The sequence below is a fragment of the Hippocampus comes genome, unplaced genomic scaffold (genome assembly GCF_001891065.2).
Source record: "Hippocampus comes isolate QL1 unplaced genomic scaffold, H_comes_QL1_v1.1 scaffold242, whole genome shotgun sequence".
Classification (NCBI taxonomy): Eukaryota; Metazoa; Chordata; class Actinopteri; order Syngnathiformes; family Syngnathidae; genus Hippocampus; species Hippocampus comes.
The window spans coordinates 2,152,096-2,169,399 of NW_017805385.1; positions in this window are offsets into that span (position 1 = coordinate 2,152,096).

Genomic DNA, 17,304 nt, shown 5'->3' on the forward strand with positions numbered 1-17,304 from the left:
CAGCCGCGTGAGTGACATTAAACTGCAAACATTTACTTTTAGTTAACTAAGTTCATCCACACCTAATGCAAGTATGGCGTTGTGTGACGATAATTTCGAGGATTCGCCATGAAAAAGGGCTCATCTATGTTGTCCATCAGCCTTGTTGCAGTCGTCGCGGTATGTTGACAGTGGAATGCCGCCATGCTTTAGCATGTGATAATCCAATGGTGGCATCTGATTATGCAACATTTTCATACAATAATAATGAAATAGCAGTTTTGATCAATTAAAAAAACACTTTTCTTTATCGAATTATACATTTATCGTGAAGAGAACCGTCCTTATGCGTTCAGGGCAAAACATTTCACAGAAGGCACACAGGGTTCAAAGCAGGAATTCCAAAATACAAAAAAAAACAATGAGATTTACCGAATGGCCCAGAACAGCGGCTTATACGGCTTACGCCGCAGGCCACTTTGCTTTTTTCACAATGAGAATAACTGGATAAAGGAAAGAAAAAAAAGTCCTCAAGCACGACACTGTGCTTCAAAGTATCTTCTGATGTTGAATGACATTTAGAGAGTCGGGTTTGAGTTTTATTAGAACTAGCACGGTGACGATGGGATATTGCGGGGGGGGGTTTCTTTCAAAAGTTCAAGTGCTTCTTGTGCAAAAAAAAGAAAAAAAGAGCATGCCAGTGATATCTGCAGCTCCAGTTTGTGAGCAAGTACAGCAGTTGCTGTTAACGCCCCCTGGCTTGACAAAACACAAGAGACTTCAAGTTATATAAGAGTCAAAGCGTGTTCACATGCAGGGGATGCCTAAGTGTATCGTGAGTTGTTGTTGTTTTTTTTTTTGTTTTTCTAACCACGACCAAGTTTTTGCTTTTATACAGCACCACATAAGACCGCCAAGTAAGCCATCCATTCTCTACGGCAATTTTCATTTTTATTTTTATTGGTGACTTTGGGTAACAGGCTGCCGTCCAATCACAGGGCACATGAAAACAAACGATAGTGCACACTCACTGTACATTTTTTTTTCTTTTTGCAAGTGGGAGATCACGATTGAGAAAGTGACACAAAATTGGTTGAACGTGGCTCTCATAAGGGGATGCGTGGAAAAAGTCTCAAGAAGCCATGAGTGAAATTGAACAGAAGGAGCCAGTTTGCTTGAAAGCGGCTCTCCATCCATCCGTGCATCCAGCCATCTTTTATCTGGACCGCTCATCCTCAAGAGGGTCGCGAGCGTGCTGCATTCGCTCCCAGCCATCTTTGGGCAGTAGGCAGGGTACACCCTGTACTGGTTGCCAGCCAATCGCAGGGCGCACAGAGCCAAACAACCATCCACACGCGCAACCACACCGAGGGACAATTTGTTGTTCCAATCCGCCTACCATTCGTGCTTTTGGAATGCGGGAGGAAACCGGAGTACCCGCAGGAAACCCAAGCAGGCACGGATAGAACACGCAAACTTCACACAACTCCGAACCTCGGACCTCTGCAGTGTGAGGCGGTCGTCCACCGTGGTGCTCTTTTAAGTAGCTATTTGGAGTAAATTCCAGGGCAAAATTCTCATCTGCTCCAGTTATAAAATGCATGCGGTAAACATTCCGGGCTCACATTGAGAAGATGAGCTCACAAATGAGTCCCAATCATACGCAGGGGATCCTAGATGCCCAGTTGAAATCCTTTTTTGTCCTACGCCATTACATTTGGAGGATTCAGGATGGAAAAAAAAGTGCTCGAAGGTCCATTGTACCCGCAATGAAAAAAAAAAAAATGGAATGGAATTTTGGTGAAGGCTACGGTGCGTAAAAATGAATTTCAGACCAACGTTTGTATAATAAATAATTTCTACGCTGGGTAACGGATTATTAGACCATATTGGTCCATCCCCGCTTTGTTAGTCATGTGGGGCAATTAGGAAACATGTGGCTTGAGTTTGATAAATGAGAATTCCTGACAGAGACGTCCTTTATTTATTATACATAAACAAAGTTTTGCAAAGAATAGCTTCAGTGTGTCTCTGGTGAATAGAGCGAGGCAGAAAGATAGCGCCGCGCTAACCCACTTGCTTGAGGCCTTCAGGGGCTCGCTGCCTCCTGTGCAGATTGTAAGCCATGGAACCATTTCGGGCCGTGCTAATGAATAAATCATGGAGCACAGAATACAACAAGAGCGAGCCGGCTAAATATTTCATTCGACGCAGCGGCCTTAATTTCTGACGGCTACTAAAGATAAGAGGCTATTGTACACCATCGTAAAAGTTAATTACATTTCCCCCTGTAAACATCAGAAGATTGTAAAATGTGACAAACAGTGCCTGGTGGCACATGCCTTAACTAAAAAAAAAAAAAAACAAAAAACAAAAAAAAAAAAGGGCCATTAGCGGTAAAAGCTAGTAAGGACGTACAAATTGCTACTGTACTTAAAGGGGGAGTTTGCAGTTTCCATAAAAACTACTCATACCCCTTTTCTAACCCTCCCAAAAAACCTGGTGCTCATTTGGCACCACGGCCTGCGCTGTGCTCGCTTGGTTCTTAAGAAGTTCTGATGAAGAACGTGTTTGCCAAGTAGGAGCGACATCATAACGTCCTCGTAAAGCGTCCAAACGTCACTGCTCTTACATCGACCAAGAGGGCCTGCGCTATGAATCATAATCACAATAATGCGCTGTGAGCATCTGCTAGGCAGCTTAGCATAGCATCGATTTTACTTGTATGTGTGTCAGGGACATGCAATGGGCAAACGCTTCGATTTTTCTTCATCATTGGAGATGATCACGTGACTGGCCGCGAGTCGGAGATTGCATGCTCGCTGGGCACATCCGCCATCGCTCTTCTGGTGGGACGCGAAGGTGCCGGAGTTCAGCGCTCAATGCTTGTCATTCCTCTACACCTGCGATTGAGGTAGTGGGCACCCTCGCTTTGGTATATCTGACTTAAACACTCGATCCAAATGTTCTTGGCCCGGCCCCTCTTTTCAATTTTAGAACCCCTTGTGGGGCACGAGTCAAAAAGTTTGCCTACTCTTGTTGGACCGCTTACCCACAACCCAAATGAGGACCTTGCCCATGTCCAAAATCCTTGTTTGCCCGACTTGGGGAAAAAAAAAAAAATCTCTCCATGGATGACAAACGCGCCAACTCTTTCAAACACAATAAATAATTCCGAGTGTGTTATTGGTTCATTACAAAGATACGATGAGTTATAAACAGACGATACAGGCGCAAACGATATGCTTATTTGTGTGTCATTATCAACAGAAACGTCCGTTTCTTTCGGGAGGGCGTCGTCATTGCGCCATCAACCTATGAATACGCGAGACGCTGGCTTCCTAACAGAAACACACTTCAATCCAATTCCTCGCGCTAATGAAGCCATTATTTTTGCCAGAATCAGATTTGGTAGTGTGAGGTTAATGGCTTCATTAGGCAACAAATCGCCACCCAGGGCCTGCGTAATGTGCTTTGCCCGTGCGGCCTGGGCTATATTTCATCATTTGCTGCCTATGAATGTATTAAATTACTGCAAAATAGATTATCCCTGGGTAACGTTGCAATGCTTTTATTGCGAAATGCCATTCGCCGCAACGCTTTATAACTGCAGATGGGTTCGTGCCAATAAATTAACACCCATTCCCGTACAGATAGCGAAATGCACATCAGATTTCAAAGAGGGACACACATATTGACGGACTCGGTCTGGATTTAGAGTGGGAGTTGCCATATCTCTTCCCATTTTTTTCTTGTTAGAGGCTCATACAATGTCCCTCACGGAAGAAATCTAACTTACCCACCGACCTCGCGAATCAAATCTAATTTATGATTCCCAGAAATAGAGTTGCTCATGTTTTTGGCATCTTGTCTTCTAAAGGGCCAATTTATCGAGAATTTTCGATTTTCTGCCGCTGTTGTCGGATTGTGACACTTTTTGGCGCGGGTGAAATGTCCGCCAACAAGGCAACACCGTCTTTCTCGAGGTCGCAGATTAGTGGTTAGCCTCGCTAGCTGCGGCCATCCCAATCGCATAGCCTTGACGTATTCATGGCAGCAGGAATAGGGGGCTGGCGGCGAGGAACGAGGGCACACCCATGACCTCATTGATAATCGACTTCCACTTGACTTTGGTTGACATGATACACTGTAACCCGGGACAACCGTGCAACCGAAAATGCAACGGTTAGCCAGTGACTCTCCATAGATGTTTACTTCAAGCTTGTGACACGATCCTGTTCCATGTCTGGATTTTGAACCATTGCAGTCCTGAAAATGGAGTTGGTGGGAGGCCTGCTAGCAATAAAAATGATAATGAAATGGGAAACGGGGGGCTGCATTGTTTGAATAGCTGTAAGAGTAAGAGTTAGAGAGAGAGAGAGAGAGAGAGTTAGAGAGAGAGAGAGAGAGAGTTAGAGAGAGAGAGAGAGAGAGAGAGAGAGAGAGAGACAAAAACCAACAACAGCCTCCGGAGGCCAGTTTTGTTCAGGTTCTGATCTGGTGTTAAATGAAAGTGTCGTAAGGCCACGTTTACACTTTGTCCCCGGCGGCCACAGTCGCCACGATGGCCTGAAATGAACAAGCTGCTGGATCTGACCAGTGGATTTATTTATTTATTTATTTTCAGGGTGGGGGGCAATGTGTCTGTATCGTGCACTACCTACCAGGCTCCGCAAATTAACTGAGTGTACTTTGTAGCGCTGTGACAATTGAATATTTGTACAATCAATTATTCTCTCAATTATTTCACTGATTAATCGAATGATATATATATATATATATATATATATACACTAACTCCATTGATGTAGGAGGTATCGAATTTACGTGATGATACATCACCATGGCAGCAGAGCTTGTAATTGGCCCAACGCTAAGGCAGTGAGGAGTAATCGGATTCCCCGAATATGTTTATCAAGCGCCTCGTCATTGTCCGTCTTAGTTTTGTTTGCTGATTATTTGAAAAATGTTTGCATGAAAGCAAGTTCATCAGTGTTGAAGTTACAGAATGACTAAAGCTGCGGCGGGTGCTAACGTGAATATACGGACGTGATATCTTTATTAACCTCATTTCTTTCCTGCAAGTGCACCTCGCAATTGATCTGTGACAAGTCATCCTCATTTCAAAACGAATCAGCCCGGCCTCATTTTTCCACCGAGCCACTGTCAAAAGCGGCTCCGACATTGTCAGCCTTATTTGTTCTGCAGCCGGGCCGGGCCGCGTCTCACCTCGAATGCCGCGCGATTCAATTATGCGTCAGATCCAGCAATCGTTAATTTGATTGCGTGTCGGGTGTCCTGCGCAATGTACAAAGGCATTATCCTTGAGTGATGCTAGTTCATGTTGGCGCGGCAACTTTAATCACGACACTCGAGGGGAAGTTTTAATATTAGTTCCACATCTGTCACTGTTTTCGTTCCAGTTACTATAATAAGGTGAAAATTAATCATTTAGTAAGGGCACTTTGGAACAATCCCTTTATCACTGGTGAATAAATGAAAAAACATGAGCATTATTTATGAGGTACTTATTTTCTGTCTGCCGCTCGATTCCACGGTCCTTAATAAACTCCTTCTAATTAACATGTACGGGTCATTTTTGAAAGACACTTACGGGGTGTCCCCGAATGTCACGATATACACGTCTGTTTTTTTTTCCCGCACATTGGCGACCCGAGTGAGGATCAACGGTGTCAAGCAGTGGTTCCCAACTCACCCTTTTTTGCGTCACGGACCAGTTGAGACGAGTACATGCCCTTCGCGAAGCAACCATTCCTTTTCATTGCTTATAAATTGCCAGTTTTAAAGCGCTGGGACTGACAGCAAAGATAATTATGGAGCCATTGAATATTTTATGACCAGATTTTTTTCATTCATTCCAAACAGTGTTATTCCACTGTAGAATAAAATAACACAGTGAACCGCAAAGAAATGGACCAATCAGGAATAACAAATATGCCTTGTCATGTCAACATAATAAATTTTAAGTTAAATCCTAAATACGGCGTTAGCATCCTTGCTACTTGCAAACGTGACTGATTAAAAGATGACGAGATTGATTGCTGCTATCATCCGGTGGCTGCCGGCTACTTATTAGCGGCCAAACTGCTAATGTTTACGCGGGAAGGCTGTGCTGACTTTTTCAAGCTTTTCACTCGATCCCTTGGGTGCTACGTGTTCAAATAATTCAACAGGTTTCTCGTGTTGTCTTGTTTTTGACGACATAGCACGCGCAACAGCTTCCTCCGAACCGTCGTTGCTCTGGAGATACCGCGAGGGGAGGAACTTCTCTTGTCCAAATAGCTTCCTCTTCGGAAGTCATGGCTGCCCATCAGCTGCGCGTTTAGCTAGCTGTACGTTGGGTCAATTTGTTCTTATTACTTTCTGCGTCCTGGTTCTTCTTTCATTTATTGGCGGATTCCGTTTCTCTCAACTCGCAAACCAATGTTCGAAGTGGGACTACGATGAGCTACGCTAGCGTCGCGCACATTTCCGCCCCGTCTGACGACGTCAATCTGCTCCCAGCTCGCCGCTGGTCACGCAATATCACGATTCTCGATCATATAATCACCTGGCCAGAAGCTCGCCCCCCACCAACACGACAAACGGCTCCAGAAAGCCAATAAAAAGACAGATCCTCCGCTGGCGTCCAAATCGATCCTCACCGTCGTTAGCGCCTTAGAAAGACGGCGGAGCTGTTCAGGAAAATGATTCATTTGGGCAACAACGAGCTGATGTTTTTGCACTTGCTCATCACCTCGGCCCGCTCGGCGATCCCCCGCCATTCGGATTTCTGCTCCCGTCTCCAAATAATGATCTCCTAGGAGGCCCACATATGACTGGAGACGGGCGATTACAGAGAAAAAGCTACAATCGATGGATAATGAATGCCAATGAATCTCTAGCGGAGGAGGGGGAGTCGCAGGATTGCGGGGGCAGAGAAGGCCGCCGGGCTTTGATTAATGTCTCCCGGCACATGGTAACCGGGACATCCCATAATGCATCGCATAGCACTGTCTGGAGACTTCATTTTCATCAGCTTCAAGCCTCTCTATCCTCTCATAGCTTTTTTTTTTTAAACATTTTGCCGACGCCTCCCAGCTGACCGAGGCACTAATGGGACCATTAACTGTTTTGCCGTGGTCATTAATCACCCACTCTGATGCGGTCAAATCTCATTGTGCTGTCGCAAATAATTTGCAAGGGAGTCTTTGTTGCCCTCCTTTCAATTTTAGTTCTCCAGTCGACCCTCGTGACAACGTACCTCGAGGGACGTAGCGAATTTGTACGTCACAACCGTCGTTCGTCGTAACCGTTCCCAATAAAATGGCCGCCAACCTAGGATGTAAAATACAGTACGAACATTTCTAGATGTAAAAACATGAAAGTGTAATACAGAATAAATATGTCAATGACAAATACGTGTATATGAAGACAAAATGATTTTATAAGACATGAAACAAACAACTGTAGCGTTCCTGTTTCTCTGAAAACATTCGCTCAGCAAACGATAGTCAGTGCCGTCGCCGAAGCCAACTGTGATCAATTCTCAGAGTCACGATTGAGCTTCGTTTGGGAGATTCCCCTTTCGAAGCTGAGAGACAGTTTCAGCATTGTGGGAAAAAGCGGGTCGTTATAATAAAGTTGACGTTATCGAGGTGCTCGTTGTCCGCAACATCGGCAAACGTTTCCATTGACGTGAAATCGGGACTTTGAAATGTGATCGTTATAGGGGTGGAAACGTTGTCAATGGGGTACGTCGAAAAGAGGTTTGCCTGTAGTCAGTTAGCTTCCGTTAACGTCAAAACTTTGGAGGTAAGGCGCTGAATTGAAATGGTTAGTCATGGAACCACTAATGAGATCTTTGGGGATTTAACAATGAATGTCTACATGTATGTATTCAGCCAAATTTTCTGTCTTTTTTCTTTTTTTTTTGGTTTGTTTTGTTAACCTAATAAAACATATTTTTCAGCTTTTCTTCCAGCTTCACCAAATTGTACGATCAAAACCATTTCTTGTGCTAACAGTTGACCTCGAGGGAAATGTGCTTAAGATCATATTTGCTGAAAAAAAAAAAAGAAAAAAAAGAAGCCGTTTTCCCCCCCTGGAGCACCTCAAAGGCTTCGATGTAAAATGGTTGAAATTGTGAGACTCGATCATTTCAAGCGCTCTTTATGGGGCCGGCTGCGCTTCTCGGAGGTCACAACGAGTGCACATAAGCAACGCCTGGATGAATGGGCAACCGCTGGCATCGATATGACGCTAATGTCATTTGCTGACGCATCCTGGTCGTTACTGGGGCCGGCAAAGAGCGGCCCCCCGTCCCGCTCCCTGTAATGACTGGCATGTCAGGAAAATAAATGTGATTACGCGGCAATGGTAGATGTCGCCATTATTGCCGTGACAGACGTCGGAGACCAGAGCAGTCAACAGATTTCTCTCACGGGTTGTTCTCGCTCGCCTAAAGTCAACTTTGGTTCAGCGAAGATGTAAAATCGCCAAGTCGCTTTCATGGCACCTGCCTGACAACCGCTACGTATTTGAATACGCCATCTTGGTTTTGTAGCGTGGAAACGCTCTCGGCCGTCACTATTGAAGGATGCCCGTCACTTCCCTGATGCCACTTGTTAAGTCATGGTGCTTCGATTCCCCCCCCACCCCCACCAACCCCCCTCCCTGGAATCCATGGGCTTGCTTTTACTGCCATTTTGAAAGTGGTCTCCCGGCTTGTTATAAGAGCGCATCAACGTTCTAAGAGCCGCGTCTGATTCGCAAGACGACGGCGTCCTTCGCTTCAACTCGTCCCGGATCAATGCCGCGCGAGATGTCGGCCTCCTCCTGCGGCAAAGAGGAACGTGGCAGTGACGTTGGGGGAGCGGAGTGGAGCTGTCTTCAATACATTTGATGTGAGGCTGGCACGCGCTCCGTGGACTTAAACTGTCCACCGCAATGACGGCCGATGAAAAATTTCAAAGCGGAGGAACTAGCATGTTTTGGTTTTGTGTTGTTTTAAATGCGGGCAAAGTCAACTCGCCGTGTCTTTCGCATGCTAAACCAGTCATGTGGAAACCACTTTTGCCGTCACTTTCACATTGCATTTGCAGGATGAAATATGGACTGAGAAAAAAAAATGATGTGTTGAGTTGACTCGATTTTGTCAGCGGGGTTTCACGCGATGGAATCATCCGGAAGTAGATGCATAAGTACTTGGGAAATGCACCTGCATCCAGATGATTTGATATGGCGCAACCACTTGATGAAATAAAATGGAGTCGATTCAACACAGCCTATTTTTGGGCGCAGGCCACAGATGGTGCCCGCCTTGACTGCCGATTGCCTCTCAGTTTTGTCTTCTGGGTTCAGGTGCAAAATTCTCTCAATGGGATGCGTCCAAGCAATGACTGGCAAACATTCCCGACCACTTTTTGTGTGTCTCAAAAGCAACCCACACAGGAAAAAAAGTTTTATGTTGAATTTACTCAATTTTAGTTGGTCAAAGTGTTTCAGATAAAATTCTTCAGGTCGACGATACCTCTTCTGAAATAAATGTATCTGGATCCCGATGATTTCATTTTGAAGTTGAGTGGATCAACGGACCTTTTTTTTTTTCCAGTGCATCCTCATTTGTTTCAATCCAATTAATAGAGATTCCACAGTCTTCTCGCTCCCTCCTTTCTGAATGACATTAAAAAAAAAAAAAAAAAAAAAGAGAGCCGGCAAATTCTCTGAAGGCCCAAAGAGCCTTTCCAATATTTTCCAACCTTTTACCTTGCAGAAGCAGACGGAGAAAAGGTTGAGAAAAGGGAGAAGGAACAAAGTGCAAAAGCATCATTAGGATTTTCCCAGCGCTGTCCTCGCAGCTAATTACGGGCGGCTAGAAATTTCAAAGCGAGACGGTGGTGTTGCTCGACGTCAAAAAAGAAAAAGCCGCGTGCTCGCTTTTCCTCGTCTTTGCCGTTTTTCTCGGTGAGGTGGATAATGAGCCACCTGTCTTTGCCGAGTCCTGCGATATTGCCCTCAGCGTTTCATCCTTTCGGGAGCGCGGGGAATAAAACGCTGAGTGGAGTGACGGCACGGAGGAAACAAAAAAGGGAATCACGGGGCTTTTGGTTGAGTTGTTGAAAATACTCAGCAGACAATGCCCGTTGGAGATCGGACGGCGCTGCCGGTCGTTTCGTTCTGACTCACAGATCTTAAAGTTGCTTTGAACACAACGTCCTACTGCTCAATTGGAGATTTTGCGCCGGCACCTTTTTTTTTCCTTCCCTTTTTAGTTCAAGTGCATAAAAAAAAAACCTTTTCAGACAAGTTTTCCTGGGTTATGGGTTTATCTCTCTCAATACTGGCCAACTCAGCGGGGTTTTTTAAAAATGTTTTTCCCCAGGTGTTCTGAAATTTAAGTCATATTGAAAACGAGTAACCCACTTGGTTTTTTTTTTTCAATTTTGATCATAAATAAGCATGAAAATACATACATACACAACATTACATTAAAAAAATCAGAATGCACGATTTAAATAAGATATTTTCACCCATTTTTTAAAAAATTCATAGCAGTTTACACAGGGACCCACTGCACACTTAACATCCAGTTGTCACACTCTGGTTGAAATCACTCAGTTGCAGGGGGGGGGGGGGATGCGGAACCGACCTTCGATCGTGCTTCCGGTTACGGGGGAGGGCTCTCATGAGTTTGACACCTGAGTCTCAGACCGGTGAGGAACACTAAATTGCAAAAGCTTACGATGACAAACGAGACAAGCATTTAACTTCTTTGCGAAAGGAATAAATGTACCAACATGTCCCTTGAACATCGGAATTTAAATAAAGCAATGATCAAGGACCTGTTGCTCGCCTGGTCTTACGACTTCCTTGTGTGTTTGAAAGTCGCATGCCAACCGTCTGAGCTTGGGCGCAGGCAAATTCCAAGCCACCTCGCGCCCTCCGAGGAGGGAAGCTGTGGCCTTCTGATATACAAAATGCAAATGTGAACTTTTCCGAGAGCCCGAGAAGCCGTTTGATGCCTGAATCTCCTTGGTTAGGTGCGGGAAAACAATAGGAGCTGCCGGGGTGCCTTTGTGTCTGAAAAAGTGCCCATTTTGTGGTTCCAGCGGGTGGTTGACAAGACCGCGGTGACGGCTGGACCTTCAGATAACAAAATGGTGGCTGCAATACGTCTGTGTGATCTTTTTTTTTTTTTTTTTTCCCCCATCCTCTTATTTCACATTCTTCCCATTGTTGAAACAGCTGACTGGTTCGACTTACTGAAATGAATCATGAACTCATTTAATGCCAAAATGTATGTGTGTGTGTGTGTGTGTGTGTGTGTGTGTGTGTGTGTGTGTGTGTGTGTGTGTGTGTGTGTGTGCGAATACATAGCGATAGCTAAGCTAGCTGGTATCAGTTCCTGCTAGCCTGCGCACGTCATGTTGTAACATTTTGAACTTGCCAACTGATGGATATATTCAGAACAACGAGAGGTCGGGGACGGGGGTAGTGTGGAACCCTCTGTCCCCACTAAAATGTCGCATCCCCCAACAGGTGGCACACTCCCGGGTTCAAACATGTTTATGGGCCTTTGACTATTTATTTAGCTGGCACAGTGTGTCACCACAAAAAAAAAAAAAAAAAAAAAACGTGGAACTCTATCATTGTGTTGACTTAACGCAACAGCTTGAACATCATCTTGATAGTACACCGAGTTATAATCGGCTTGAATTTATGCTCATTTATTCCCACTCAGCAGCCTGAAAGCCAGTTACGGCGCCATATAACTTAGGCTGACAGCAGCGGGGCTGACGTGCGAGCCATGCAAAACGCTTTGCTGAACTCGACGCTATCTCGGAGTACAGATATCACCGCTGAGCGCGAAAACCATTTCACACGAGCTGTTTACATTGGCAACAACAGATGCTGAGCTCAGATGGCGAAAGAGGACTGTAACTTGTCGCCGTGCCAACGGCTGGTTGCGGTTTTGGCACCGTGTTTCCACGACGTCTTGTCCAGGTTTTCCCTTATTCTTACAGAAAAGCACATTCCCCGTACTCTGTTTTGCTTTTATTGGGGTTGTGGGTGGGCTGGAACCGGAGTTAACTTTTGGCGAATGCCTCAACCGGTTGCTCGTCGGTCACCGGTCACGCATTTTGCCAAACGACCGCTCACACTCGCATTCACACTTCTTCACACGAGCCGAAATCAGGTCATCTTATACCTTTTACGCTACGACTGTATGTTTTTCGCACATCAGATGGCCAAACATGACTTTGCATTCATAATTCATAGTCCCAACCGGGTGAAGCACATAGAGCAAAATGAATGCATTATTGAATGAGCTGTGTTAAGTCATACCTCCCCACAAAAAAAAAAGAAAAAAAAGTGCACAGCTACCCAGACTCGAGTTGAGAGAGCATGGTGACGTCATATACATTCTGTCGAAAAAAAAAAAAAGCTCCTCCAAAAGCAGAACACGGCTTGTTCCCCTCTTTGCCTGTAGAGGGCGCAGTGGTTCTTTTCATTTCCTTGTCATTGGAGTGCTGCTGTGCATATTAAATCATTGAACTCATTCAAGTTCCAGTTCATTGTTATTTTGTATTTTAAAAAGAAAACACATTATGATGAAATACCAGAATTTGACATTTGTACAAAGTCGGGCTTTCAAAATTGAGGATTTCAAGTTTGGCTTTGAAGCCTGATTTAAAAAAGCTGAGGACTCAAGCCTGAGCTGTGGTTTTAAATACAGGTTGGGTTTTAAACGAGGGTTTCAAGTCTGGGTTCGGGTTTCAAGACAGGGGAAAGGTTTCAAATTGGGATTTCAAGTTTGAAACAGTCAATCATGCCTTCGTCACATCTCGGCTGGATTCATGTTCCGCACTTGACTTAGGAGTGAGCCAGTCCTCCATGAAGCGGCTCCAGAATGTCGCTGCTCGCTTCTTGACCGCTACTCGAAAGAGGGAGCGCATAACTCCTACTCTGGCATATCTTCTCTGGCTCATTTCTTTTGAAGATTCTCTTATTTGTTATTTTCGAGTCTTGAAATGGCCTCACCCACACCTTTCCTCTCTGAGCTTCGATTTCCGTTGCCGCTCCCTCTCGCTGGTCTTTGGCAAGCCCCCTGGCTGCCCATCTTTAAAACGGGTCTTCAAACTCCTTTTTATTTTTTGGATTTTGACTCAGGATGAGAGTTGCTTTTTGAGTGGGACTGTTTTTGTGCTGTCTTCTCCATTCATTTATTGCTTAATTGTTTGTTGTTGTATGAATTCTTTTTGCTCCATGTCCAGCACTTTGTTGACAGCGGAGGTTGTTTTCAAGTGCTCAAGAAAGACGGTCAAGTTGAGTTGCGACAAACACACACCGAGCAAGAGCATTCACCTTTTCACTAATGCGTCTCCATTTGTGTGTGGAAGCGCAAGGTGAAGAGTGCAAGTGCAACTCAAAGTGCTCTCTTGCATCCAGGGACTCGCCGGGTGTCCACCTTGCAGGACGTCCACATTTGCCCGCAACTGAATTGCTGCTTCATTCCTTTTCCCGCGTCTTTAAGCGACGATGGGCTTCATTTTTTTTCCTCCCTACCCTTGGGAAGCGAAAAAAATAAACAAAGTGATGTCTCCGGTCTGCTGGGCCTTTCTGTTATCAACGCACAAATACCCAATGTGCGGCGTGACATCCAATTCAAATGACACCAGAACACTGCAGTCGGAAATTGTCAACCAAGCTGCAAGTTATGGCCACGTATTATTTTTCAAACAGAAGGAAGGAGGAGATGCTTGACATTTTCAGTCGCCATCAAGCCGAGGGAATACGTATCTACAGTCAATGATGTTTTAGCACTTCTTCTTAAGAGGGTCACGGGGTGGGGTGGGGGGGAGGCTGTTGCGGGGGTGTTCAGGTTTATGATCAGTGTTGAGGCCCCGGCTTGTCAACACAACCTTGAGTTTGAGGGCCGCATCCAGAAAAATGGAAGGATGAAAGCGCCACTTGAAAATTCTTCAAACACACGAAAGTCAGCAAGTCAGCGTACCGTTTTTTGTTTTTTTTTATTCGTGTCTTGCGTATTCTACCTTCGATGTTTTGGTACACATACTTAAGTCAGCATCACCCACATACTTAAAAACCAGACATTATGATTTGCTAGCTCACATTCAGCAGCTATCATGGCTGGCTAAGAAAGCTAACATTGGGAAATGTTGACATTAGCAGACACAAGTTTCACCCGCGCATAATAACGAGATGAAGAGGAAGCGACGGGGCGAGGCAGCCGCCTCGGCGTCTTTTGATCAAGTGTCGTGGCATCAACGGAAGTGACGTGGCTAATATTAGCTAATGTCTAAGACGTGCTCTTCCTTAATCATGCGCCGTAGTCGCGACTTTGTCCGGTTCATTTGAAAACTACAAGATGGCGTCAACCTTCTGGTCATGAAGGTGCAGCATAAGCATTGTGTCTTTTCTGTCTTTTTTTTTTTCCAGGCAGCCATCCTCCATCCCTCCACGGGCGTATCAAGGTCAGGTGAAGGCAATGCGAGGGATTACGGGAGCTCAGTGAATAGCCTCTGCGTCCACCAGGAAAGGGTGAAGTTAATGGCTTAGAGAGGAGTGTGGGAGGTCTCCAGCCCGTGAAAACGGATGCCTTTTATTGCAGATTGACCCTCTGCTCGAGCCTCTCTTGATAGTCCGGATGAAGACCCGGGAGGCGGGTGCAGAGTGGGGTGTGCCTGCCCGGATTTGCAGTTAATGTAGCGGCGTTAATGAAGTCGCTACGGTGCTGCGGACGTGTCCGTCCCCTCGTTGATCGCCCCGGGTCGACTGCCTCTATTGTGGGTCCTAAGTGGCGACTTGGGTTGTGGATTTAACAAGCCTCAGGTGACTTTGGGGGACTGACGGCCTGCGGATGCAAACGTGGGACGGGAAGGGAAGGGAGGGTGTGGATCCTTCATTGGCTTAAAGCAGAGGGCTTTATAAGCCCAACATGCCCCAGTAATTCCCATTAGCGGGAACAAGGCTGCGCAGATGTTGTTGAGTGACTCGGAATGGGACGATAAGAGGGGAACACGGTTTTCGTTTTGGGAACAACGAGCAGCTCTTTTTAGCCGTGGCGGAGGGGTCAAGACCAGCGGGGCCTTTCCCGCTTGCCAGGATACTCTCACGGGCACTGACCTACACTATTGCTCAAAATTTCCGGAATTATGGGGATAATTGCATGAACTGCCAGAGGTAAATCGACGACAACAACAAAACAAGTAAGTTCACCCAAAATTGAAACACAACACACGTACAGTACATTTCAGAATTATGCAAAAAGTCTCCAGATTTAAGCTGGTGTGCGATGAATTGGAACAATACACAAGTGCCCCACGTTGAAAAGGCTTTCGCTACGACGAACGGCGGCAAGCTAACTTCCGCCACGACCTTGTTTATGAGCAAAATGTACAGTGCGGGATTCCCCTCCGTTGTTTAGCAACGCTACTGGTCGACTCGGAACATGGTTGGACTTCCTCACGGAGGCAAGGGGCATGCTCTGAAAACGTGTCTGGTCAACGGAAGCCAATTTCGCTGTCTGTGAAGGCTGAAATTGTCTCTCACTTTCGAATAACATGGTTGTACTTCCTCACGGAGGCACAGGCATGCTCTGAAAACGCGTCTGGTCAACGGAAGCCAATCTCGCTGTCTGTGAAGGCTGAAATTGTCTCTCACTTTCGAAAGAGAGTCTCCCGGATGTCGATGGCGGGTCATATTTGCTGACGCAATGTTTTCAGGGATGAAGTAGCAACGCTTCATTTGTCTGTGTCATGTCTTACGAAATCCTTCATCCTTCATATACGCATATTTGGAAGCGACATGTTCATCCAATGTTACAGGTTCACGTCTTTCACATCTCTAAATGTTCATATTGTATTCCACAGCGTAGTCGGCGGCCATTTTATTGGAAATTCGTACAGATTCGTTATGTCCTTGGAGGTACGTTGTCACCAGGTTCGACTGTTTACTAGTAAAATCAAGAAAAGCAACTACGTGAGATTTTTTTAGAGGTTGCTGTAGCAACTCTGCTCCGATTTTGTGAATTGCACCGCATCCCAATAGACGCCGATTGTGTTGTTTGTTATTACGGGCCAGCAGGAGACAAAGCCCCTCTCCAGTGTCCGTCGAGCAATTAATTTTGCTGTCAGCGTCGGGTGATGCGCACGGACCTTCGTTTTCGCACAATGCTAATTGCCGCGCGAGCATCCCCGCTGATATGTATGCGCGGCTGTAATCTTGCATGTCTCGCCGCCCGACGCGCGGCTCAGGCGAGAGCGTCTGGCCTCGGCTGACAGGTAGAGGTGAAAAGCAATCCGACAGGCAAAGCGCAAGTGTTGCGATCGCGCTCGCCTCACGCAAAAAGAGAAGCCGCACTGGCTCGGCTCAGCCACGTGTCCAACGGACTTCAATCTGGGGAATTTTCTTCTTTTTTTCCCCCTCTGTTTGAATCAGTTCAAGTGGGATTCATGATTTGTTCAACAAGAAAAAAAAAAGCCCCCACCATTTCCACATCTGCATGACCAGATGGTTCAATCCAATACCACCGCATGTCCACCTTGAGCTTTTTAACGACGGCAGAATTGGGACCAAGTGGGGAGATCCCACTTGAATCGTGAACGCCCGGATTTCATGATAACCCCGCCATCCGGCGGAGGAAGCGGCCAAGAGAGGCTTTGAGGTCAATTCTCCAACTCCTTCCTCGAATCTGAATGCAAGGCAAACACTCCTGGGACGCGCTTTCCTGTGAGTCTAATCACCATGAAAATTCCGAAAATAGTTCTCGTGTTGAGTGAAAACGTGTGGAAAGAGCCGGCCTCATTCAGGCCGACCGCTGTGTTCTTAAACAGCTTGTTGTGCTCCCTTTTACATTGAGAGTGAACAGTGCCGTATAATAGTCGAGACTTTCATGCCAAATTGGATTACAAGCTGTTGTGAAGGCAAAGCGGCCAGGGAATAGCTTGTCTCTCTTGTTGTTTATTTGGCTGTCAATAAATCCACTGAGGATGAAAACTTGGTGTGTTGTGCGACGCATTTGGTAAAAAGCCAGTTTGCTCGGGATTAATTTTCCCGTAAGAAGTGTTTGGCATTTCGTTTAGTGTCACGAACATCACAGGCTCACTTTCCCGCACCCCCCCTCCCACCACACCCCCCCAAAAAAAACAAACAAGAACCCACACAAACACACACACACACACACACACACACACACACACACACACACACATTTTAGAAGCAGAGTTTGTTTTGCGAGTGTTTGGAAACTGCCGATAATGCTTGTTGTAACTCTTTGTAGTCAAAAAGCAGAGCGGCTTA